This window comes from Helianthus annuus, chromosome 16, assembly GCF_002127325.2.
Source record: "Helianthus annuus cultivar XRQ/B chromosome 16, HanXRQr2.0-SUNRISE, whole genome shotgun sequence".
Classification (NCBI taxonomy): Eukaryota; Viridiplantae; Streptophyta; class Magnoliopsida; order Asterales; family Asteraceae; genus Helianthus; species Helianthus annuus.
This window is the reverse complement of record NC_035448.2, coordinates 11,201,978-11,227,654: the sequence shown is the minus strand read 5'-3', so window position 1 is coordinate 11,227,654 and position 25,677 is coordinate 11,201,978.

Here is a 25,677-nt window from a genome sequence, read left to right as displayed (position 1 = left end):
TCACCCCAACTTTCGGTATGGCAACGCTTCGAATCAAATGAACCCGAATTTCCAATCGGGTAATCAAGGAGGAAGCGGGTCATCTTACCAAAACCGTCAAGGTGGTAACCAAGGAGGTTACCAACGAAATTACAACCAAGGGTACCAAGGTGGGTACCAAAAGAATTACAATAATCAAGGCGGTAACGGGAATGGGTCGAACAATCAAACCGGTGGCGATGACTTGAGTGCCAAGATGGATGCTTTGTTAAACATGCAAAAGGAGACTCACAGTGATGTTAAAGAGATAAAGAAGGCAAATGAGATTCAAGACAAAGCACACGAGGCATTGGCGAAACAAGTGGGTCAACTAGCGGAAGAAGTGGCCCAAATAAAGGGAGGCATGGGGAAGCTTCGAAGTGACACCACCATAAACCCTAAGCATCAAGGGTCGAGCTCGAGGAACACATGTGAGGTACCAATTAATAAAGTTACTTTACGTAGTGGTCGAGTTGTTGATAATGGTGTCAAAACACCACCACCCCAATTTGTTGAAGGGGTGGTGGAAGATGCTAGTGATGAGGAGCTTGAGGATGGTCAAACGGGTCAAAATAAAAATGAATTGAAAAAGAATAATGTTACTCCCGTTGTGACCATCCCCGTCCCCAAGGCTAAGGAAAAGGGTGTGGAGGCTAATACCGCCCCTTATCCCGAAGCATTGAAGGGACCGATGAAAAAGGTTGTAAACAAAAGAGGTCCACAACAAGAAGAGTTGTTGGAAATTTTCAAACAAGTCAAAATTAATTTACCTCTTTTGGATGCAATTAAACAAGTACCGTCGTATGCTAAGTACTTGAAAGATTTGTGTACCCAAAAACGCACTCACAAATTTCCAAAAAAATTAGATTTAACCGAAAACGTGAGTTCGATTCTTTCGGGTGCACTTCCACCTAAGCTCCAAGATCCGGGTGCGCCTATCATTTCAATTCAAGTGGGCGATTTTAAAATCAACCAGGCACTTCTAGATCTTGGTGCTAGTGTAAGCATTCTACCGGGTAGTTTGTATGACCAATACGAGTTTGGTCCACTTCAATCGTCAAACACCACCGTGGTGTTAGCCGATTTGACACCCAAACTACCCCGTGGAATTGTTTCGGATGTGATAGTGAAAATCGAGGATTTTTACTATCCGGTGGACTTTCTTGTGCTTGATTATGTGGCCAAGGACCCAACCAAACAACCTACGGTGATTTTGGGTCGACCGTTCTTAGCAACTGCAAATGCTCAAATTGATTGTAGAACGGGAACGGTTGACATGACATTTGGAAACCGGAGGTTGAGGTTGCATGTTTTTTCTGGACTTATGAACCCTCCAGTTGATGATGAATGCTATATGGCAGACATTGTTGACACGTGTATACCTCTTTGCGACACAGTCGTTTATGGGGAAAACACAATGGAGGATTGTTATATGTTTGACAGGTCACAGGTGGAGGTGGAACAAAGCATGGACGAGGAAGTGAGGAGTTTGGAGGTGCTTGCGGTTAGAGAAGGAAAACCGACATGGACGCACCAAGTTGAAAGCTTACCGGAGAGCATTGATACTAAATTGAAGTCGTCTTTAGTGGAGCCTCCGGAAGTGGAGTTGAAAGCATTGCCGAAGCATCTCAAGTATGCTTATGTTGGAGAAGGCAATACTCTCCCGGTTATCATTGCATCAAATTTAACCGGGGAGCAAGAGAAAAAGTTGATGGAAGTGTTGGTCACCAATCGGGCGGCGATTGGATGGACCATTGCGGATTTGAAGGGTATTAGTCCCTCGGTGGTGATGCACAAAATCATCACGGAAGAGAATGTGACTCCCGTTCGAGATGCACAAAGGCGGTTAAATCCGAACATGCGGGAGGTCGTGAAGAAAGAAGTGTTGAAGTGGCTTGATGCGGGTATCATTTACCCGATCTCGGATAGCCAATGGGTGAGCCCAACACAGACGGTTCCCAAGAAAGCCGGTATACAAGTCGTCAAAAATGACGCAGGTGAAGAGGTAGCTACCCGGCCGGTAACCGGGTGGCGAATTTGTATTGATTATAGGAAGTTGAATACCGCAACTTCCAAAGATCATTTTCCTTTACCTTTTATTGATCAAATAGTTGAGAAATTGTCGGGGCAAAAATTTTATTGCTTCTTAGATGGTTATTCCGGTTATAACCAAATTGCCATCCATCCGGAAGATCAATCAAAGACTACATTTACATGTCCTTACGGTACCTTAGCATTTAGGCGGATGCCGTTTGGATTATGTAATGCTCCCGCCACCTTCCAAAGGTGCATGATGAGTATCTTCTCCGATATGGTGGGAAAGTCTTTGGAAATCTTTATGGATGATTTCTCAATTTTTGGATCATCATTTGAGACTTGTTTGAACCAATTAGATAAAGTATTAAAAAGATGTGTTGAAACTAGTTTGGTCCTAAGTTGGGAAAAGAGCCATTTTATGGTTCAAGAGGGAATTGTGTTGGGGCACGTGGTGTCGAGTCGTGGGATAGAGGTTGATCGTGCTAAGGTACAAGTCATATCTACTTTACCATATCCCACGACTGTTAAAGGTGTTAGGTCATTTTTAGGTCATGCGGGGTTTTATCGGCGGTTTATTAAGGGTTTTAGTGATATAACAAAGCCTTTATGTAATTTGTTATTAAAAGACCAACCGTTTGATTTCAATGAAAATTGCCAAAATGCTTTTAACAATTTAAAAGAGAAGTTAGTGGAGGCCCCAATCTTGCAATCGCCAAATTGGTCTTTACCTTTTGAGATTATGTGCGATGCAAGTGATTATGCGGTGGGGGCCGTGTTGGGACAACGGGTTGACAAGAAACCCGTTGCCATATACTACGCAAGTAAGACTCTTTCGGATGCACAATTGAACTACACAACCACCGAAAAAGAGCTACTTGCGGTGGTATATGCATTGGATAAATTTCGGTCTTATATATGGGGTAGTAAAGTGATTATTTACTCTGATCACACTGCAGTTAGGTACCTCATGGAGAAGAAAGATGCAAAGCCGAGGTTAATCCGATGGGTGTTGTTGCTCCAAGAGTTTGATTTGGAGATACGGGACAAGAAGGGTATTGAGAATGTGGTAGCGGACCACTTGTCCCGGTTGATGGTTGAAGATGATCCGAAAGCCTTAGAAATCAACGAGTCTTTCCCGGATGAGCATATAATGAAATTAGATAAATTGCCATGGTATGCTAACATTGTCAATTATCTTGTTACAGGTGATATGCCGGCACATTGGGATAGACGGAAAAGGCAACACTTCATGTCCCAAATCAAGTACTATCGGTTGGAAGAACCGCATTTGTGGAAGGAGTGTGCGGATCAAGTTATAAGAAGATGCATTGATGATGAAGAGATTCCGAGCGTGCTGCAACATCTACACTCGTTTGCATGTGGTGGTCACTTTAGTGGTCACAAAACGGGTCACAAAGTGTTGAATAGTGGCCTTTATTGGCCTACTATTTTCAAAGATGCAAACGAGTTTGCCAAAAATTGCATAGAGTGTCAAAAATTAGGGGGTATTTCAAAAAGGGATGAAATGCCCATGCAACCAATCCTTGTAGTCGATGTTTTCGATGTATGGGGTATTGATTTCATGGGCCCGTTCCCCAACTCCTATGGCAATTTGTATATCTTGGTGGCCGTTGACTATGGGTCAAAATGGGTCGAAGCAATAGCCACCAAGACAAATGACCATTCCGTAGTATGTAATTTTGTCCAAACTAATATTTTCTCAAGGTTTGGGATCCCTCGTGTCATTATAAGTGATGGAGGATCCCACTTTAAAAATTTTCGGTTTGGGAAACTTCTAAAGCGGTTTGGTGTTGACCATAGGATTGCTACCCCCTATCACCCGCAAACAAGCGGGCAAGTTGAGGTGTCAAATAGGCAAATCAAACAGATTTTGCAAAAGACCGTGCGGGCGGACCGTAAGGATTGGTCAATTAAATTGAACGATGCTTTATGGGCCTACCGAACGGCACATAAAACACCCATAGGCACTACACCTTACCGGTTGGTCTACGGTAAAAACTGCCATTTACCGGTTGAACTTGTGCACAAATCGTTATGGGCTATTAAAGAGGTTAATGTGCAATATGATGATGCAGGTAAGGAACGGAAGCTCAAGTTGTGTGAATTGGAGGAGCTAAGGGAGATGGCATATGAATACGCATCTCAATACAAGGACGGAATGAAGAGAGCGCATGATGCCAAGTTGAGAAAGAAAGAATTCGAGGTGGGTCAAAAGGTGTGGCTCTACAATTCGAAGCTCAAATTCTTTCCCGGGAAGCTCCGGAGCAAATGGATGGGACCCTATGTTATCACCCGGGTCGGACAATTGGGTGATGTTACTATCGAGGACCCGAAGGACGGGGTAAGGCAAACGGTAAATGGTCATCGGCTAAAACCGTTTCTTGAGGGTAACGAGAAAGGGGATGAAAAGGAATCGGTAAGCTTCGTGGTAAGTTTCCCGGTTTACGAGGTCGAATGAAAAGGACCGGTAACACTTTGTGTAAAGTTATGTACAATCTTTTAATTGTTTGTGTGTTCTAGATATAATCGTTTTCGTTTGATACTAATCTCTCTTGATTGTGTGAAGTCCGGACATTCCGAACGGGTCATGAAGACACAAGGTATGTGTTTAGGCTTTGTTATGTGTATTGAGGACAATACACGAATTTTTAGGGGGTGGTAGGGCCGTGACGGTTATTGCATTTAAAAATTTTAACTTATACAAATTCACAAAAAGATTTTTAATAATTTTTAGGATTTTTTAGTGTACATAGGCCCTTTATTAAAAAGTCATAATTTTCCTCCTATTTTTTATAAAAAAAAAATTCATAATTGCAAAATCTAAGCACCGTCGCCGACGGTGGATCTCGGCGTCGCCCACGATGCCCGGAATTGTCCGTCGCCCAAAAAAGGCCGTAGGCAGCAACTTAGGCCGTCGCGTGCCTGGCCACATTCACATACCGTCGCCGACAGTCACCACATCCGTCGCCGACGGTGCCTCCAACATCAGCCGACACTGATTTCTTGTTGACACTTAGAATCGAACCCAAACCTTTCCTTAACCTTCATAACTCATCCCAAAAATCGTTTTTAACCTCCCTTGTTACTTAAAAACCATACCATATCATTCCTACATCCATTCAACTCCAACCTAAGCAGATCCATACGTTTCATCTCTCTCTCCACTTCACCTTTTTCCCCAACTTCTCTCTAGAACCCTAATTCTTCTCTTCTCCATAACTTTCTCAATCCTTAACCAAATCACTTGCTTTTTGAGCCTATTTTGAGTGATTTTCAGAGGAGAACAAAACCCCCATAACCAATTTCACCAATTCTTGCTCGATTGCAAGATTTCTGGACGTGTGTTTTAGGGTTTTGAAGAGTGTTCATCCAAGTTCTTGTTTTACACTTTTCTTTAGTTATCCTTGTCAATCTTCACTAAAGGTATGAACTTTCACTCAATTTGTGCATGATTTTCATATGTGTTGTGATTTCTTCCGAAATTTTAAACTTATTGTTTAAGAGTATGTTGTTTATCATAATGTAGGATGTGTGAGCATAAATTCAAGGGTGTTTGCTTGATTTGGGTTGGATTTGAGCATGCTTAGTTTTAGTGATGTGATTACACTAAGATTTTAGCATGATTGAACATAGTAGTGATGTTGAACATTCTTGAACCATGATTTTTTATTGAAAAATCTTAGGAGTAAACGTGTTAGTCAATATAGATGATAAAATGAGCGACTTTGGAAGTTTAAAAAGGCGAATTTACATCTAAAATTGGATTAAAGTTCAACATTGCATACCATGTTCAAAGTTTGAGATTGTTGAAGGTTGGAATGTACTAATTGTTGTTATCTTTGTCTTGTGATTGTAGCCATGTTTCGTGGGAGCAAGAAGGCAAAGACCTCCGGTCAAGGGTCATCTTCGGGAGCCGGTTCGGGCTCCGGGGTATATCAAAGACGTTGGGAACAACTTAGCAACGTAGAAGAGGGTGATGGGCAACTTGAAAGACAAGATTGGGCTTGGGAAGAGGCTAAGAACATTGGGTCGGCTTCGGCATGGAAGGAAGAGAAAACAAAGGCTCTTTCTAGATACAATAATAAGAGGTTGGAAGCCAAGATGTGGAAGATGAAAATGGTTACGGGCATTTCAAAACCCGTACCCGACAGGGCGGTTTGTGAACGTACGGTGGATGTTGAAGAGTTTAGGAAGATTGGTATAGTGCAAAGGTTCGAGAAACTCGGTTGGGAGCGAGTGATTGATTGGTGTGATGACATCACCAATCGGGTATACTTGGGGGCAGTTTGTGAGTGGCTATCCACTCTTCGTTTTGAACACTCCGATAGACCAGCTCATAGATGGAAGTTGATTGGGAACATTGGGAAAAATCAAATGGTTATGTCCTTCGAGCACATGAATGCTATAGCGAGGTTTGACTCGCTTGGGGTCGACGCGTATGATTATTATGGGTATGATCAGTTTTTGGACAACAAGAGAAATGATGCTGACCCAGTGACTCTCTTGGAGGATACATTACCCGGTTCTGGGGGTGCAGGTAACGCAAGGGCAGATATGTCTCTGATGGGAAAGATATTGCAAGGTATCTCGTTGGAGAACATTATGGTACGGTTTGGAGACCGTGGAACGGTGAAGGCACCCGACTGTCGGGTGGTGCATGCATTGTTATATGGGACGCCCAAGCTCTCGTGGCGTCAAATTGTTATGATTAACACATGGGATACACGGGAATCGTTTAAACACAAAATGATTCCTTACCCGAGATTGATCAGCGCCATGATTCTCCAACAAAATGCATTACCTCAAGACTCACTATGGGTATCCAAACCCATTGATCAATTCAACTTCGCCTCTATGAGGCGACATTGGAACATAACCGTGAAAGCTTTTGGGCATTTGCACACGGTTGAAGATGAGCAAGGGGATAGTTATCGGTTCAACGACAAAGAGGGTGATGAAGAAGGTGAGGAAGAAGGGGGTGATGAGGAGATGCCCGATGTTGAGGAGGACATTGATCCTTCCGGTCCACGAGGACCGAGGCGTAGGTACCGGAAAAAGCATAGGGAAATCTCTGCCAATGTGGCAGATTTTGTGAATCAAAGACAAATACCGCCGTATCGGTTGTGGAACCGTGGGGATCAAGCGATCTACGACAATGTGTCGGCGGGTATTGGTGAAGCAAGAGAGTACCATGCTAGTCGGAAAGAATGGGAAGAGGCGCAAGGGGCGTACTCACAACAACAATGGGGTTTTCAATCATCTTTCCGCGAGAGAGTGGAAAAGCAGTTGGAGGAACAGCAGCTGCAATATGCGTTGCAACAATCTCAAATGGAACGCATGATACAGCTGCAAGAAGAGGAAAGGGCCAGCAGACAAGCATGGGAGGAAGCGGATGCTAGGCGCCGGAATGCACAGGCAGAGTTGGACCAACGCCGATGGGGGGCAATGGCTTTCTCCAACCAGATGGCGATTAATAATTTCAAGGTGCTCCATGACCAAGAACGCCATCAACGAGATTATCAAGCCGGGCTTCCATATGCTGAACATTCGGTGTGGACCGATTACCCCAACCTTCCTCACCCGCAAGGGCCATCCGAGCCAACCCCTCATTGGCCTGAAGCAGTCGGTTCGAGTTTCGTTCCCATGCCGTACCAACCGCCACCCCAACAAGAGTCAAGCCCGCTGGATAACTATAGGGATATGGTTGAGGCCCTTACTGGTTATCCGTACCAGCCAAACCCGCCAGTGAACCCTAATGAGAGATATCAGCGGTAGAGGCGAGGTACGTTTTTCTCATTTTGATTATTTAAATTATTGCCTAGTTAAATGAACTTTGTGGGTGTGTTCCCTATATAACCCTCACGAGACCTCTCGTCCTCCCAAGCTATTGGGAGGTTTAAAAGGGCTTGTTGCATAAGCTAAATGCAACCGTGATTCCTACGAAAGTGAGTTACGCTTGTTGTTGTTGTAAAATATTTTCCACATAAAATCGAAGTGAGATAATGCATGGCTTGGTAATGTGTTCATAAAAATGGTAGAACTAAGTAACTAACAAATTTTGATGGTTGTGAGAAGCATGCTTCTACACAAGGATTAGAATTTGTAGGTATAACGGGTTCGCGGGACAACCACTTTTATGAAGAGACGAAGGATATGAGCATCAAGCGATAAAAATCAGGTGCATGTGTTTCTTTTTACTTTGATTGGTAGTTTAGAATAAGTGGATTGTAATGTGTATTTTAATTTCCGGGGTGAAAAGTTGGGAAGGTTAGTCGTGTCACATCCCTTGTGCGTTGCTAAAACTCTAGTTCTTACACATTGAGGACAATATGTACTTCAAGTGTGGGGATGGGGGAGTAGTAAAAATTTTCGATTTTGACCCGTTCATTTAAACACTACACATTGAGGACAATGTTTACCTCAAGTGTGGGGATGGGGGAAAATTTCAAAAAAAATTTTCAAAAATGTCTTGTTTTCAAAGCAATCTCAAAAGCACAAGTAACCAAGTCAACGAGGGATGTCACAACCCATTTGGTCTTTTGTCATGGTCAAGTTCAAATTAATAAGCATAACGGGTATTTAGCGGGTGGTTATTTGGGAATAATTCGCCTAAGGAACTAGCAATGTATGCATATCACATATCATACCCTTATACGTGAGGTTTGAGCCACTTATATATCATAGATTCACATTTACATGTTTCTTTGTTTGAGTGGGCCGTTGGTCGCGTATTGTAGAACTTGCAACTTTTGATACGTTTGAGACTATAGACCAAATACAAGCACGAGAATGATTAAGGCATTAGGTAAACCTTTTTCTCTTTAAACCATTTTTCTATCCTTACCCGAACAAACTCCTTAGTTGCCCATTTTGAGCCTAAACCTTCCGTTTGACTACCCTATAGCCCATAAACCTTAAACCTTTTCTTTTTAAACCCGTGTGATGAAAATTCGATTATAGGAGCTTAAGTTTGTATAGTTGTTATGATTCGTTCAAAAAAAAAAGTGTGAAAAAGAATTGAAAATTGTTGAAGAAAAACACAAAAAGAAGCGTTAGTAGTTATCGAATAAAAGGGTGAAAGATTATTGCCCATAGTGGATGTTTATAGTTTACTTTTGTTTAGGATAGTCTTTTGTAATAAAAATTCGAATTTTCATCACTCTAGCCACTTTAAAAATATCCTATTTCCTACCCTTCGCCTAGCCCCGTTACAACCCCTCAAAGACCTTTTGACTTGTGCTTAGTATTTGTGTTCGATAGTGGAGAATGATTGAGTTGCAAGCCTATGCGGGTACGTGTTCTAATCGGTTTTGAGCGATTAATTGTTGAAATGCTAATACATTATACATGTTAGCAAATTTTAAGCCGAGTGGAGAGCACATTGTGAGGGATATGCATGAGTTGTTAGTTTTACGGGCGGGTTAATCTTGGGTAACCATTTGTGTATCTAAAAGCACGTTACCATTAAATACATTGAATATTGTAAAGAGTTTGAATTTTAGCATGACATTAGACCTTAACCTTTGTCTCGGGGATGGGATGTATATTCGTTGTTCGACCCACGTGAAAGTGAAAAACAGATTTGCTTGAGGGCAAGCAAAAGACAAGTGTGGGGATGTGATACGTGGTTGAAAACCGGTGCTTGTAATTGTTTAATTTGATGTTTTTACACAAGTTTTAGTTTCGAATTGCCTACTCTTGATTAGATTTGTGTTTTGCAGGTCTACCGGAGTTTAAGGAGCTTTTCGGAAGCTTTTCGGGTCACCGGAGTGAAAACTGGACCACCGGAACGCGAAACGGGTCAACCGGGAGTAAGGGAAGCGAAAAATAGAAAGTGCAGTTTCTGGGCACCGTCGCCGACGCCCAGAAGGGCCGTCGCCGACGGTTGGTGCAATTTCCCGTAGCAACATTTGGCCGTAGACAACAAACTAGGCCGTCGGCCAAACATAGAAAAGCAGGCACCGTCGCCGACGGGGCTTCAGGCCGTCGGCGACGGCTCGTCAAAATCAGAAACGCGCAACTTGGGGTTTTGAAGTGCTGGATCGATTCTTATTGGTTGTTGGTCATCAATTCGGGAGTTACATCATATTTTGAAGTTTTGAATATCATCTTGGGGCTAATCTCACCAACTATCACCTACCATTCAATCATCTTCATCTCTACAATCCGGAATCATCAAGAATCGTGACCACCAATCATCAAACCCTAGTTCATCCAATTATTCACCACTTTACCATCATCATTCCATAAACCCTAATTCTCCATCATTCCTCCATCCAATCAAGCTTCAAGATGAATCCTTCCGCGTTCCAAACATCCGGTGATCAAGCTTCGTCAACCATGAGCGGCTAATCATCTCGGTTTCACCCCGGTGTAGGTAGTTGTTAATTCTAAGGTTTCGAATTGTTCTTGTTACTTAGTGACAATTTGTATTTGATTTTTGAAACTCTTGATAATAGTGTTACATTTGTTGCGAATTCGTGAATTGTCGAGCGATGTTAAAAGCTATGACTTCGCGAAACGGTGATATGTAATTGTGCATTATCATTGTTAGGATTTACTTGTGTTGATTACAAAGTGTCTTTTTGTCCGTTCTTCGGGGCGTTGATAGTTAGTAGCACCTAAGTCACGGTACACTAAATCCGTTAATCGAATGCATTTGAGTTGAAACTAAAACTTGTAGAAATCCTAGATTAATAATTACCGAAACCGGGTGTGATTCCTTTTATTTATTATTGTTCTAGTAATCATTTTCTTGCAATCATTAATTAGTATTTGTCAATCATTCTCATCAATCCATTTAGTTAAAAAAAAATCATATCTTTCAATTAAACGAAAACCCAAAAATACTTTAGCAAGCTTCATAAATTGTGACAATTGTTTATAATTCATTCGAATCCATACACAAACCACATACTCTTCGTGGATCGACCCCTTACTACCACTAACACATTGTTAAGGGTAATTTGGGCTTATAAATATTATCTTTGACCGGAGCGCGACACTCCGATCACTTGGGATAATTATTTGCTTAATAATCTTGTAAAAGAATTACATGTCTGTTATGCGTTCAGTTGCCCGGGTCGTGCCGGGTTAAAGATTAATAGACACACACTAAATATAATTCCGCCGCGAGACTTCTCTCGACCGACGATTATACTTTATTGAAATGCACTACGGGTGTACGCCTACACCCGTGTGCTAAGGTCGTGGCCATTCTTTGAATGATGCCAAGGATATCCGAGACATGGTCATTAAACCCCCAAAGGCGTTAAACAAACAAAACATCATTTTTAAACGGGTTAACTTGACAATACTTAGCCACCAACTGGTTAAGGTCAATTCCCCGACCAAGCGGTATTTTATATACCGTACCCCAAGCCCGTATAGGGAAAATAAGTTAAACGTATTTACCTGAGCAAAGTATAAATCAAATATAGCGAGTGCACGTAGCTTTTACTGGGCTCCTAGATCTGGAAATTAAGGTTTTAATAACCTATTAGAATCCTAACGGGTCTTAAGCTTAGACCGGTTAGTTTTATATAAAGATTACGGTTTTAAACGCACGATAGGGCGAAGACCGTTTTAGAATGTGGTTTTAACCCAACAAGCTTGCATGCTTGTTTAATATGGGTAACATAATCACATTCTGGATTTTGAGACCGAAAAGATATGGTTTGACCCGTTTCGGCTAAAATGGGTAAACTAGTTACATAAGCCGATCCGAACGCATAAAGTGCGTAACGAGTAACCATAAGAGTCAAATACAAGTTCCTGAAGTTAATATGCCTAAAATATGTTGTGATATCAGAATGATACCTTCCATTATGCCCCAAATGGTTTTAAACCAAAACTATGCCTCATAAGGGTATTTTGGTCATTTTATAAGGTGTAAAAGAGTTTTAAATAATAACCTGAGTTACAGGTCTGATTAAATTAGTAAATATGCTCAATTTACTAAGTCATAACAGTAGGGTATCCAACATATATGAAATTTATAACTTATAACCATACTATGCTCCGTAGGGGCATTTTGGTAATTTCGCATATGCTTAAAGGGTCAAAACTGATCTTCTGAGTTGAAAACATTAGCCTACTGTTAAAATATAAAAATCTTACTGAGTACATTAGTAGGTTTTAACCCCATATGTCACACCCCAACCGATGGCGGAAACATCGAGATGAGACGTACAAACTGTTCAAAGACATCATAACACTAAATGTGACAATAATTAAAATTCCATTTATTAATAATTCAAAGTTTCATACAAAGTCTCAAAAAGAAATAACATAACATTAAACAAGTTTATTTCGTAGGTGGGTTTCTAAGCCATCCTATTTATTTCTTCACTCCTTGTATCATCACCCTGCAGTATGCATTTAAAATAAAGTCAACAAATAATGCTGGCGAGTATACAAGTTTGTACATAGCATAATAGAGTTAAAATAGTTTAACAGGATCTAGTCCACGTGAATACTTGAATTCATATTAACAGTTATACTCGTAACGATGAAACTATGTGTTCAAACCATAGTTTAACGCAATTAACATAGCCTAACCCTCGAAAGGGTGGTAACATAGAGTTAAAAATCCTAACAATACCCATAATATTACGGGAGGGGCGTTACAACCTACAGCGCTGCCATTGTTAGTGGAGGCTTGCAAAGTTAATGAACACACAGCCATAAATGTTTAACATTAGCATAACATGATTAACATGAGTCAAATAGATTCACAAGAAATGTGGATAGATAGTGCAAAAATGTTTAACATAGTGTTTTTGATATAGGAAATGCATACTACACCCAAAAGTGTAAAATCGAAAATGGGTCAAGTATACTCACCTTAGAGTGCGTTGCGTATTCTTGGAATAAGATAGAATAATAGAATAATAGATTTCCCAAGAGGCGTGCACAAGAAGATTACCCTATTAAGTTGGAAGGATTTTGTTAAATATTGGGAATTTTGGGAATTATAATATGACAATTAAATAGGTAAAATAAATACTAATCTTACCAAAACATCACAAATAGAATTTCCAAAATGTTGGATTAAATAAATAAAAATTTAAATATGTATATAATTATTTTAGATTAACAATCTTAAACAAATAATCTAGTATCAATTAACAATTCTATAAATAACAAATCTATTTATAAAATTCTAGTTATATAAAATAAGATAATAAATCAAAAAAATTAAATAATAAATTATGGAATTAATAAATAAATGCAATATAAATTCTGTTTTTATTAATTTAAAAATTCTGATTTAATATATATAAACAATAATTCTGATGCATATAAAATAATAATTCTGTTATTAATATTTCTGAAATATAAAAATAATTCTGATTTTATAAAAAAATTCTGATTATTTAAATAAGTTAAATAAATTCTGATTTTATATAAATATTAAATATATTAAACCTGATATATTAATAATAATAATATTAATAATAATAACATAATAATAATATTAATAATCATAATAATAATAACAATAATATGTTAACAGTAATAATCGAACACAGACGAAAACGGAAACGGAAAATCGTTACCGGCGACGGCGGACGTGCGGAGGTGCTCCGGTGGTGAACTCCGGTAAGGTGACGGCTCCGGTGGTGGTGCAAGACTTCCGGCGGGGTCTTGAACGACGGTGGGCGAAGGTTACGGTTTCGGTTTCGATGATCGGTGATCGAGAATGAAGGGACCAAAGAGACTGAGTTTCGGTCGGTTTTTATAGACAATGCAGGTGACCAGTTACGGAATCGAACAGTCATGTCCGGTAAGCAGTTCAAGGGTTGAAGAAGACGAAGAACAGGCGGTTACATTTTTGATTCAAATTCGCAGTTAATACGTTCTTAAATGTATTACTGATTCAATTTGTTCACATGCTGAGGTGTAGACCAGTTGGTAATGCACGCTGTTTGAGTTGTTGTGGTCGCGGGTTTGAGTCCCGGTTCTTGCACAAAATCCCATTTTTTTAATACAGTTAGTTTCAACTAACTGGGTTAGCCACTAACTGAGTTTTCTGACTCAGTTAGTGCTGCCCTTTAGTAAACTTAACCTGGTTAGTCTTATTTAACCGGTTTTCACCAACGGGGTTAGATTCGCTAACGGAAATGCTTAAAAATCAATAAAAAAATTCAGAAAATATTTATTTACTTAATTTAAATTGTTATTTTATTTATCTAAAATATAAATAAAATAATATAAAAATCAAATTTAACCCAAACTTCAATATTTTTACCGAATTAGCGTATAAATTCCCAATTTTTGTACGGTTTAGGGTAATCTCTTGGCAACGATGAATTTAAGAGCTGAGATTAAGATGTAATTTCACTGTTTTTACGTGTTTAACATAGTTTCAACGTGTTTTCAATTGTTTCGACAATACATAGCATTCAAACACAAATATGGATAAAATCATGCATTTTCATTATGATTTCAAGTCTCGAGTACAATTTGGAATTTGAAACAAATACCACGAAGGTACAACTTACAAAAATAGAAAGTACAAGCAGACTTGCCAAAAATGGAAAGATTGAAAATACGAGATGTCACACCATATGCTTAGCAAGGTTCTAGTGCATACTTATGTGCTAAAAACGCTTAAAAAGGCGATTTGGAGCCATTTCCGGTTTTCTGTAAAAAGCTGATATTTTTAATATTCTAGCAGGCTCAAAATAATTTATTTAACATAACAAATCAGTATAAAAATGTTTGGGGTCAAAAAGATTTATAAAACTCATTTTATGGCTTAAAAGGGCAAAACCGGCATAAACCGAATTAATCTTAGAACACTAAGTTATGCTCAGCCTAAAAATAGATAAAAATCTCCAAAAATCCCAAAATATTATTTATAACAGTAGGTATAAGGTTTTGTATAAAAATTTGGGTTTAGATAGGCTATATGCAATTTACGCCATTTAATTACTAAAGAAGCTTTAATTTACGCTAATGAGCATAACTCTTAATCTACACCTCAAACTGATCTCAAATTTTAGATGCAAGTTTATAAATCAGTAGCTAAGGTGTCTACACTTTTATATTTTCAAAAATCACAGTTTAAGGTCAAATAGGCATAATGGTCAACATATAAGCGATTAACGGAAACATGCATGTGAAAAGGATGTCTAATGAACCAATTTGTATAATCTCAGGGAGTTATACTAAACATGTAAATAGGTCCAAAAGAAGCTCTAAGGCAATCCTAAACTTGGCTTAAACGGGTCAGAACTGATAGTCAAAGCAATAGTCAAACTTTGCGACTTTCGGTTCCAAACCGAGCCTAAACTGAAAATTGTCGAGTTGAACATGTTGAGACATGTTCTTACATTAATTACCAAGTTATTTTAATGATCAAACAGGTTGCATGTATCCTACATTGCTAATTACGCATTAATTTGAAAATAAGCATTCTGTTGACTTTTTAAGATGTGCTTTGACTCGAAATTAACATAGTTAGAGTGGGAATCTGGAAATACCCTTTTAAGGGTTTGTTACCCACATAATTACCTACTTATAGGTATTTTTAATTCGAGATATTAGTGAGTAATTATTGACTAATCTCGAAGTCAAACCTTAATTACGGCGGTTTGACTTTTAGCTAATTAACTAAGCTAAAACGAATTTAGAAGGGTTAAGGACACTTACAAGAGTCCTAATTAGGATTAGGGACCACTAAGAGGCTTGCTTGCTGTCCAGAGAGCTCCAGAAAATAAGTTGTGAACTTTTGCAAGTGAGTGTTCAAATGGTTACAACTTCAAGTCCCTTATATAGTAATCTTAGATGATTTAGATGACGCCACAAAGGCCTATGCATGTCCCCTGATCATCACATCTGTCCCTAATGCATGAAAACCAATTTGCACAGCCCCTGGTATCCATTTACAGGCCCTTAAGTCGGTTAACAAACCTGCAACTGGCATCTGCAGGTTTTCTGTCGCTGGCACCCTGACGTTGCCCGTGTAAGGTCATAGGGGACCCTTACGCGGGTCGCCTGGACCTGCAGAACCTGCCAAACAAGTTTCAAAGTTTGCATTTTCAGTCCCTGGTCCTTTGTAACGTGGTTTTAAGTCCTTAAATTGCATTTCCAGCCTTCTAACTTGATTTTTAAGGGCCTTGGGACTTTTACTAACTTGGTTAAGTCCTTGACTAACCTTGTAACCACTCATAAGGCCTTAGAATTCAACGTTGACGATTTTAACCCCTCGTACACGAATTTGATCATAACTTTCTCATACGATAACGAAACTTCATGAAATTTTAACCACATATTCTAGTGAGTATATTTTATCGTTGCAAAGCATCGGGTCTGCCAAAAGGTCACTCAGAGGTATACTTTGCACATGTTGACACATTTAGCCCCTGTAGTTTGTAATTCCTCACTTTCTTTCATATTTAGCTTCGTGTGATCCATGATTTATTCGTTTGAAGGTATAAACATTGTGTGGGGCTATTTTTGAATATATTTATCCATTGTTGACACTTTGGACCCTTATATTCACATAGTTTCCCCGTTTGTCAACTTTAGTCCCTCTAAAGTATTCTTTCACACGTTCAGAGCTCATGACACGTGTTCATACATTATTGGACATAAATTTTCAAGGTGTTACAGTGGGGCCAGGTGCTAGCCAATCGGTTGGTCTGGTCGATCGGCTGGCTGTCCGATCGGATGGGCTGTCCGTTCGAACAGCAGTCCGATCGGTCAGCTTCCTGACCTGGTTGGCCTGTTCGTCTAACACTTGGCTGTTCTGATTATTTGTCGTTATATCAAGGTGTTTTGACCACAAGCTGAACCATACAACCCTCGTTCTTACTTGTTCCTCCTGATCGGACATGAATCACCCAAATCCGGCCGGTGAACTGTTCGGAACAGAGTTTAACGTTTAACCCGAGATCGGTGAACCTCGTGGATAGAATCCGGATCTTGAGTCACGCAACCACCGGAATGATTAGCAAATCGGCACAAGTCCCGTTTCTATCAGTTTTGAAGGCATTGAGTGTAAAAGAGTTGAAAGAAAGTTGGAAAACCATCTTTCAATCCTTTTTCACCGTGTAAATGTTTAGATCTATCATAGATCTTTGTTTGTTTATGTGGAAATCGGCTAGATCGAAGTTATTCTTGATGGATTGAAGCCAAAACATGAAGTTCTTCAAGAACACCATGATAACATCATCCTAGAACACTTGAATCTTGATGATTTCACGGTTAAAAGTTAAGATTTGAAAGATAGAAAGGTGTAGGAGTGTGTATAGATCAAGAAAGTACAAAATTTAGGATGAAATCTTACCGGAATCGAGAGGAATCTGAGAAAAAGGATGAGAGCACGAGCTGGTAGGTCAGAGCTTTCCAAAAGTGGTAAGTATGACAATGACAGGGGTGTTTATAGGCTTCCAAAAGAGGAAAGGGCTGGCCGATCGGCCAGGCATCCCGATCGGAAAGCGTGTCCGATCAGACAGCAGTCCGATCGGCTGGGTAGTCCGATCGGCTGGGCAATCCGATCGGCTGGGCTGTTCGATCGGCTGGGCTGTTCGATCGCCTGAGAGCCTGATTGTAACACCCCGTGTTTTCCCAAAAGTCAAGTCAAAGTCAAGAGTTGACTGTTATTGGAATTAAAGATCAATAAAGATTAATTTCATTTTAGTTTCATTTTGATTTTCATATTATTTGGAGTAAGTGTTGTATAATCAAACTAATCGGCCGATAATCGAACTGTGAATCAACGACCGACTGTGAATGATAGGAAGTAACAATGCAATAAAGCTAGTCAATCAATAATCAAGCTAATCAAATCAATCATCGAACTCAAGTGTGGATAATTTTAATGCTTTTATACGTGTGTGTGTGCCTTACGTGTTACTTGTGCATGCTTACTTTATGTTAAAGTGTGTGGTGAATCAATCAAAATCAATCAAGAATCGAAGGATAATCAAACTCAATCGAAACCGACTTTGAAAATAGGTTGTAAGGATGCTTGTATGTTAGATATAGTAGTTGGGACTGAAAGTAATTTGAATAGAAACTCTATCCTACTCTACTCCTCGACTATCGAACTCGAAATATCAAAATTCGACGCGAAACACTCAAAACCAGGCAAGCCGATCGAACAGGGCAACCTGATCGAACAGGCTAGCCGATCGAACAGGCTGTTCGATCGGACAGCCGCTCGATCAGGGATGCTGTTCGATCAGCCAACCCTTTCCACTTTTGGAAGCCTATAAATAGGGCTGTCCTTGTCAAGCTTTCCACTTTTGGAAAAGCTCTGACCGACCAGCCTTCTATTCTCGCCATTTCTCAGATTTCTCTCAAACCGGTAAGTATTTCGCTCTAATCCTTGTACGTTTTTGTTCATTAATCGATTCTACACCTTTCTATCTTTCAAAACTTGGATTTCAACCGCGAAATCACCAAGATCTAGGTGTTCTTGGATGATGTCATCATGGTGTACTTCAAGAACACTAAGTTTTGACATCATTCCACCATGAATAGCTTAGATCTAACCGATTTCCACATAAATAACCTAAAATCTACCAAAGATCTTAACATTTCACGGTGGAAAAGGATTGGAAGATGGGTTTTCATCTATCTTTCAACTCTTTTACACTCAAAAAGGGTGAAAACGAGACTTGAACCGATTTACAAATCAATCTAAACAAACACATGGTTCAAGACTCGGGTTCTACCGAGAGATATACCGATTTCGGGTTAAACGTTAAACTTAGGTTCCAAACCGTCTCTGACCGAGCTTGGGTGATTCCTGCTCGAGTCAGTAGACTAAGTAGGGACTTCAGCTTTGTGGTTCAACTCGTAGTCAAAATATCTCTAAAACATCAACAATTAACGGGAATAACCAAGTGTTAAGTGATAGGTTAACCGAATCGAGAAGCTGGCCGAACGGCTAGGCTGTTCGATCGAACAGCCCAACCGAACGACTACGCCAGCCGATCGGCTAGGCTAACCGATCGGCTAGCACCTGGACCCACCAACTCACAAAAGTGTAGTATTGACGAGGTACTGATCGATCGACTACGCCACTCGATTGAACATTACTGCTCGAATCATGAGATACTATACTCCAACACTTAACCTTTTCGAAACATTAGAATGTCACCCGATCGAGCATGCCACCCGATCGAGTGACACTTTGCCAAACCTCAGCTGCTAACCGATCGGTTGGACCAACCGATCGAACAGACAGTTCGATCGGCCAACTTGAAAGGTAATGCTGCAAAAACTTCAAAAATACCAACCATCATACACAAACACATCCTTCACATCCAAGGAAGAAACAATCCACTTGAAGGAACCAGCCGATCGAGCCAGCCGGCCGATCGAATGGATGTTCGAACGGACTTTCAAACCAATCGAACAGCCCACTCGATCGAACTGCCGTCCGATCGAATGGCCTACTCGATCCAAGTACATTGTTTACTTTTTCCGCGTTACTCATCGTTGTGTTATCGAACTATTCAGGCTAACCTATTCTCAGCGCTCCTCTCAATCCACAACCAACCACTGTGAGTATACTCGATCCCTTTTTGCTTTCAGCACTTTTGGGTGTTACATACGTAATCTATCAAATTCACAAACAACACAAACTATTTGAACGCTAACCTACTTGCATGTATTACTTGTCTAAATGATTGCTGTTTATTATGTTTACACGTGGAGTGCTATCTGCCTGCTTTAGCAACGTAGTACTATAGTTTGGACTCAGCACCCGTTCACACGGGGGTTGCTAAGGACAATTACTTGCATGGATTACAGTGGTAATCATGTATTGCGAACTGTCTCGGACAGTCAACTCGAAGTCGTTGGTATCGATGGTCCCATGTTGATAATTTACATGCATCGTTTGCCCTTGTGTACGTGCTTGGTTATGCGTAAACTTTTCGAACTTTATATGCTATATCAAACTTGTGTACTCACCTTTACATTATATGTATTGACTTTTATTTTAACGTATGTGACAGGTGTTTAAGCTACTAGCGTGCTAGGGAAGCGAGGCAATAATAAGCTTCTAGGAGCCTGTGACCTTAGGACAGTGTCCACATACCTGCTCCAGGGCCATAATTATCTGTAGATCTTGTACTGGCACCTGTAGTCAGTAAGATCTGCAGTTAGCCGTCTAGAAGTCTTAAAACAATATTTAATTCGGTCTGTAATAATTAAGAATCTGAGTTGTCGGAACAGTTCCCATATTGTTTAGCTGATTTCTATGATAACTTGTTATTATTTGGGACACGGTATGGGACGTGTTATATAACTGAATTGTATGATAGTTGTTGTGGAAACTTCTGAACAATCTGTTTCGCTCAGTGCCGCGCCCCGATGATTCCGCCATCGGTTGGGGTGTGACAGATTGGTATCAGAGCCATAACTATAGGGAATTAGGTTAGACACGATCTAGTCCGGATCGCTGTCTTAGAGACCTAGACTATAGCTAGGAACCAAGAGACCAAGTTTATGTGTCTAATTTATGTTGTTCCTTTCTATTCTATCATTACATCCGAACTCCGAGCCAAATTTTGTAGTTTGGACGGGATTAGGAGTGAAACCCGCGAATTCCTGCCTGAATTACAAATTTTGCCAATTACTTTGTGCAAATTTCTATCAACAAACGGGGGAGAATTATACCAAATCAGGGCTGAAACCCGTAATTTGATGAAAATTTTCCTCTAAATTTTTCTTAAAACAAGGAAGAAATTGCTGAGCTAGGGGTGAAACCCTAACCTTGGCAGCTATTCCGACTTTATTTTATCTCGCCAAGGCAATTGACGGACTCCAACGACCTGAACTCACGAGTATGGCCTAGAATGCGCATGCATAATGCCCAAGGATCGAGGCAGAAACATGTCCCCTAGAGTCGAAAGTGACGACAAGTCAACTGTGAATAGTTAAATTGCCATGGTTAGTCAAAGTCTAGTAGCCGCAGACAATCCATTTTCCGATTTTTGAGTGTTGCTTCGTTGATTTTATATGATTTACCTGTTTACGTGTTTTACGATTCGTTGGTTACTCCATTTGTTATCAATCTGCGTGACCTTTGTTGCTATCCAATCTCGATTCAAACCCCTGTTGATGTGATCTAAACGAAACCAGTGTGCTATGCTACGCTATACGACTAAGTTAGACGATACAATGTGATGCTATCTAATATGCAAAACGAACGACACTCGACTTGTGGTTATAGGTTTCTGTTTTCTGACAGCCTCTGTGATAAAATTGCGTACGTATTTAGGAAATTAGGTGCTCTATTTGCTTAATTGCTTATGTGCTCTAATTGCTTCTGTGCCTATGTGCCTCTATGATTATGTGCTTACGTGTTTATATGTGTTACGTGACGTGAGATGCGACGTGATTCTAAGCTTTAGTAAACTAAGACGTGCGAGATTCGAATTCGTTGTGTTGAGCCCTATGGCGATGTCTATTGCAGACCATGTCGTCATCATCAAGAACTCGCCAAAACCTTTCCCGTCAGGAAAAGAGAGACCGACGTCTCGCCAAGCTCATTTCAAGGTCTGTAGCGAAAGCTGTCAGTGAGGTGTACGAAAACACCAGCAAGTCGTCGGAAGAATCCCGAACCCTCACTGAATCCAGCAAAGCCCCGTTCAGTTTCAAGCAATTTAAGGCATGTGGACCGAAGGAGTTCACCGGTGAAGAGGGCCCTACAGGCTTATTTCACTGGTTTGACTCAGTGGAAGTTACCCTTCGTCAAAGCGGATGCCCGGATCATCTTCGAACTCTCAATGCTACCGGTGTCTTCCAGTCGCGGGCATTGGACTGGTGGACAGCCGAAAGGAATAAGCGCGGGAACGACGCTGCCTACGAGCTGACGTGGGAGGAACTGAAGGCTATCATGCTGGACGAGTTCTGTCCTCCCCACGAACGCCAAAAGTTGGAGGATGAGTTCTGGACCATCAAGCAGAAGGAGGGCGACAACGCTGGTCTCACCGCCCGTTTCAAACAACTGAGCATTATCTGTCCAGACCAGGTCAAGACTCCCGAGATGACCATCAAGAAATACATCCGTGCTCTTCCGGATTGTGTTGCAGATTTTGTGTTCGCCGCCAAACCCGCATCAATCGAGGAAACCTACTTACTCGCTGCCGAGATTAACGACAAGCGAGTTAAGGCTGGTGTCTGGGATAAGCCATCCAAGTCGTTGCATCAAGTTACTGCCACATCAACCGACAACCCTACTGCTCAAGCCTCCAAGTCCTCGAGAAGAAGAAAGAAGAACAAGAGTTGCGCCGCCGCAACCAATGCTGCTCCTCTTCAGCCAGTACCGCCACAACAGCAACAACCACAGCGCACTGCGCCAGTGATCAATGCACCGCCGGCTAAGCGTGCGTACACCGGCCCCCACCCACTCTGTGCTACATGTTCTTATCATCACCCGGTGGGTGTGGCCTGCCGTTACTGTGCCCACTGCAACGTTTACGGGCATTTCACTGCGAATTGCCGCTATGGTCCTCGTCAAACGCAAGCTCAAGCCGCTGTTAATCAAGCCCTGCTACCTGCTCCTCAAGCTCCTCAAGCTGCACAGGCCCCGGCAAACAATGTTCGGACCTGCTTTGCATGTGGTGACCCTAACCACTTAGCAAACCGGTGCCCGAACAGAGTGGTGAAACAAGAAGCTCAACAACCCCAGCAACAACAACAGCAGCCACAACAACAAGCCGCTCACGCCAGAACTTTCAACATCAACGCACGCCAGGCTCAAGCTGACAACAACGTGGTCAATGGTACGTTCCTCGTGAATGGTATATATGCATCATGTTTGTTTGATACTGGAGCCGATAACTGCTTTGTGTCATTTGAATTTGAGAAGCTTCTTAGACGTAAGCGCTCTTATCTTTCGTCACCCTTCGAAGTAGAAGTCGCTACCGGAAGAACCATTGCTGTCAATTCTGTGCTCCGTGATTGTACTCTCGAGCTCAACAATCATATATTCCCGATTAATCTTATTCCAATGCAGCTCGGAAGTTTCGATGTCATAGTAGGCATGGACTTTCTTCGTGAAAACCATGCTGAAGTTGTGTGTTCCGATAAGATGATTCGTTTTGTGCTAGCTAGTGGTGATATTCTATGTGTTTATGGTGAAACTACTGCAAAAGATATCAAGCTCATGTCATGTCTTCAAGCTCGCAAATATCTCCGCAAGGAATATCGAGCCTTCTTGGCCAACATTGTTGTAGCAGAGACGGACAAGAAAAGGAAAGTTGAAGTCAAGGATGTTCCCGTTGTCCGAGAATTTCCTCAGGTGTTCCCTGATGATCTTCCTGGATTACCTCCAAGTCGTGATATCGACTTTCGAATCGACCTTATTCCAGGAGCCAACCCAGTGGCCAAAGCTCCGTATCGACTCGCTCCATCTGAGATGCGAGAACTCTCAAACCAACTCCAAGAGTTACTTGAAAAAGGCTTCATTCGCCCGAGCACTTCTCCATGGGGCGCACCAGTCCTTTTCGTCAAAAAGAAGGACGGGTCGTTCCGAATGTGCATCGATTACCGGGAATTGAACAAGCTGACCATCAAGAACCGATACCCCTTACCAAGAATCGATGATCTGTTTGACCAACTACAAGGTGCTCAGTGTTTCTCCAAGATTGATCTACGTTCAGGCTACCATCAGTTGCGGATTCAAGAGGAAGACATACCCAAAACCGCTTTTCGAACCCGGTACGGCCACTACGAATTTGTTGTCATGCCTTTTGGTTTGACCAACGCACCCGCGGTCTTTATGGATCTGATGAATCGCGTGCGTAAACCGTTCTTAGACCGTTTCGTCATTGTATTTATCGACGATGTCCTGACCTATTCCAGATCGAGGGCCGAACATGCGCAGCATTTGCGATTGGTTCTCGAGTTGCTTCAGGGAAACCAACTCTACGCCAAGTTCTCCAAGTGTGAGTTCTGGTTGGAGGAGGTTCAATTTCTGGGTCACATTGTGAATAGTCGGGGTATACACGTTGATCCCGCAAAGATTGAGGCAGTCAAGGGATGGGTTACGCCAAAGAATCCGTCAGAAGTTCGCTCTTTTCTCGGATTAGCTGGTTACTACCGGCGATTCATCGAAGGATTCTCAAAGATTGCTGTACCGCTTACCTCCCTTACTCATAAAGACAAGCCTTTTGTGTGGGGAACCGCGCAGGAGACTGCTTTCCAAACCCTCAAACACATGCTGTGCCATGCACCAGTTCTTACACTGCCGGACGGAAGCGATGACTTCGTTGTCTATTGTGATGCTTCAAACCTTGGACTTGGCTGTGTTCTCATGCAACGAGACAAGGTTATAGCTTACGCATCTCGACAGCTCAAAATCCACGAGAAGAACTATACAACCCATGACCTTGAGCTAGGTGCAGTTGTCTTTGCCTTAAAGATTTGGCGACACTACCTGTAGGACAAAGTGTACGATCTTCCATCACAAGAGCCTACAACAATCTTTAACCAGAGAGAACCAATATGCGTCAACGCGAGGGTAGAACTTCTCAACAGATTCGACTGTGAGATCCGTTATCACCCGGCAGGCGAATGTAGTTGCAGACGCTCAGCAGAAAGATTACGTGATAGTGTTCGAAACATCCAGGCTCAGTATAACCTCGAGCTCTCATCCGCAGCCAACAGCTGTTAACAGCTTAGACGCCCTCAGCAGCAAGAAGGATATTCGACCTTGAGGAGGACAATTAGTGAAGAAGCCCACAATCGAAACAACACGCCAGAACTTTCAACATCAACGCACGCCAGGCTCAAGCTGACAACAACGTGGTCAATGGTACGTTCCTCGTGAATGGTATATATGCATCATGTTTGTTTGATACTGGAGCCGATAACTGCTTTGTGTCATTTGAATTTGAGAAGCTTCTTAGACGTAAGCGCTCTTATCTTTCGTCACCCTTCGAAGTAGAAGTCGCTACCGGAAGAACCATTGCTGTCAATTCTGTGCTCCGTGATTGTACTCTCGAGCTCAACAATCATATATTCCGATTAATCTTATTCCAATGCAGCTCGGAAGTTTCGATGTCATAGTAGGCATGGACTTTCTTCGTGAAAACCATGCTGAAGTTGTGTGTTCCGATAAGATGATTCGTTTTGTGCTAGCTAGTGGTGATATTCTATGTGTTTATGGTGAAACTACTGCAAAAGATATCAAGCTCATGTCATGTCTTCAAGCTCGCAAATATCTCCGCAAGGAATATCGAGCCTTCTTGGCCAACATTGTTGTAGCAGAGACGGACAAGAAAAGGAAAGTTGAAGTCAAGGATGTTCCCGTTGTCCGAGAATTTCCTCAGGTGTTCCCTGATGATCTTCCTGGATTACCTCCAAGTCGTGATATCGACTTTCGAATCGACCTTATTCCAGGAGCCAACCCAGTGGCCAAAGCTCCGTATCGACTCGCTCCATCTGAGATGCGAGAACTCTCAAACCAACTCCAAGAGTTACTTGAAAAAGGCTTCATTCGCCCGAGCACTTCTCCATGGGGCGCACCAGTCCTTTTCGTCAAAAAGAAGGACGGGTCGTTCCGAATGTGCATCGATTACCGGGAATTGAACAAGCTGACCATCAAGAACCGATACCCCTTACCAA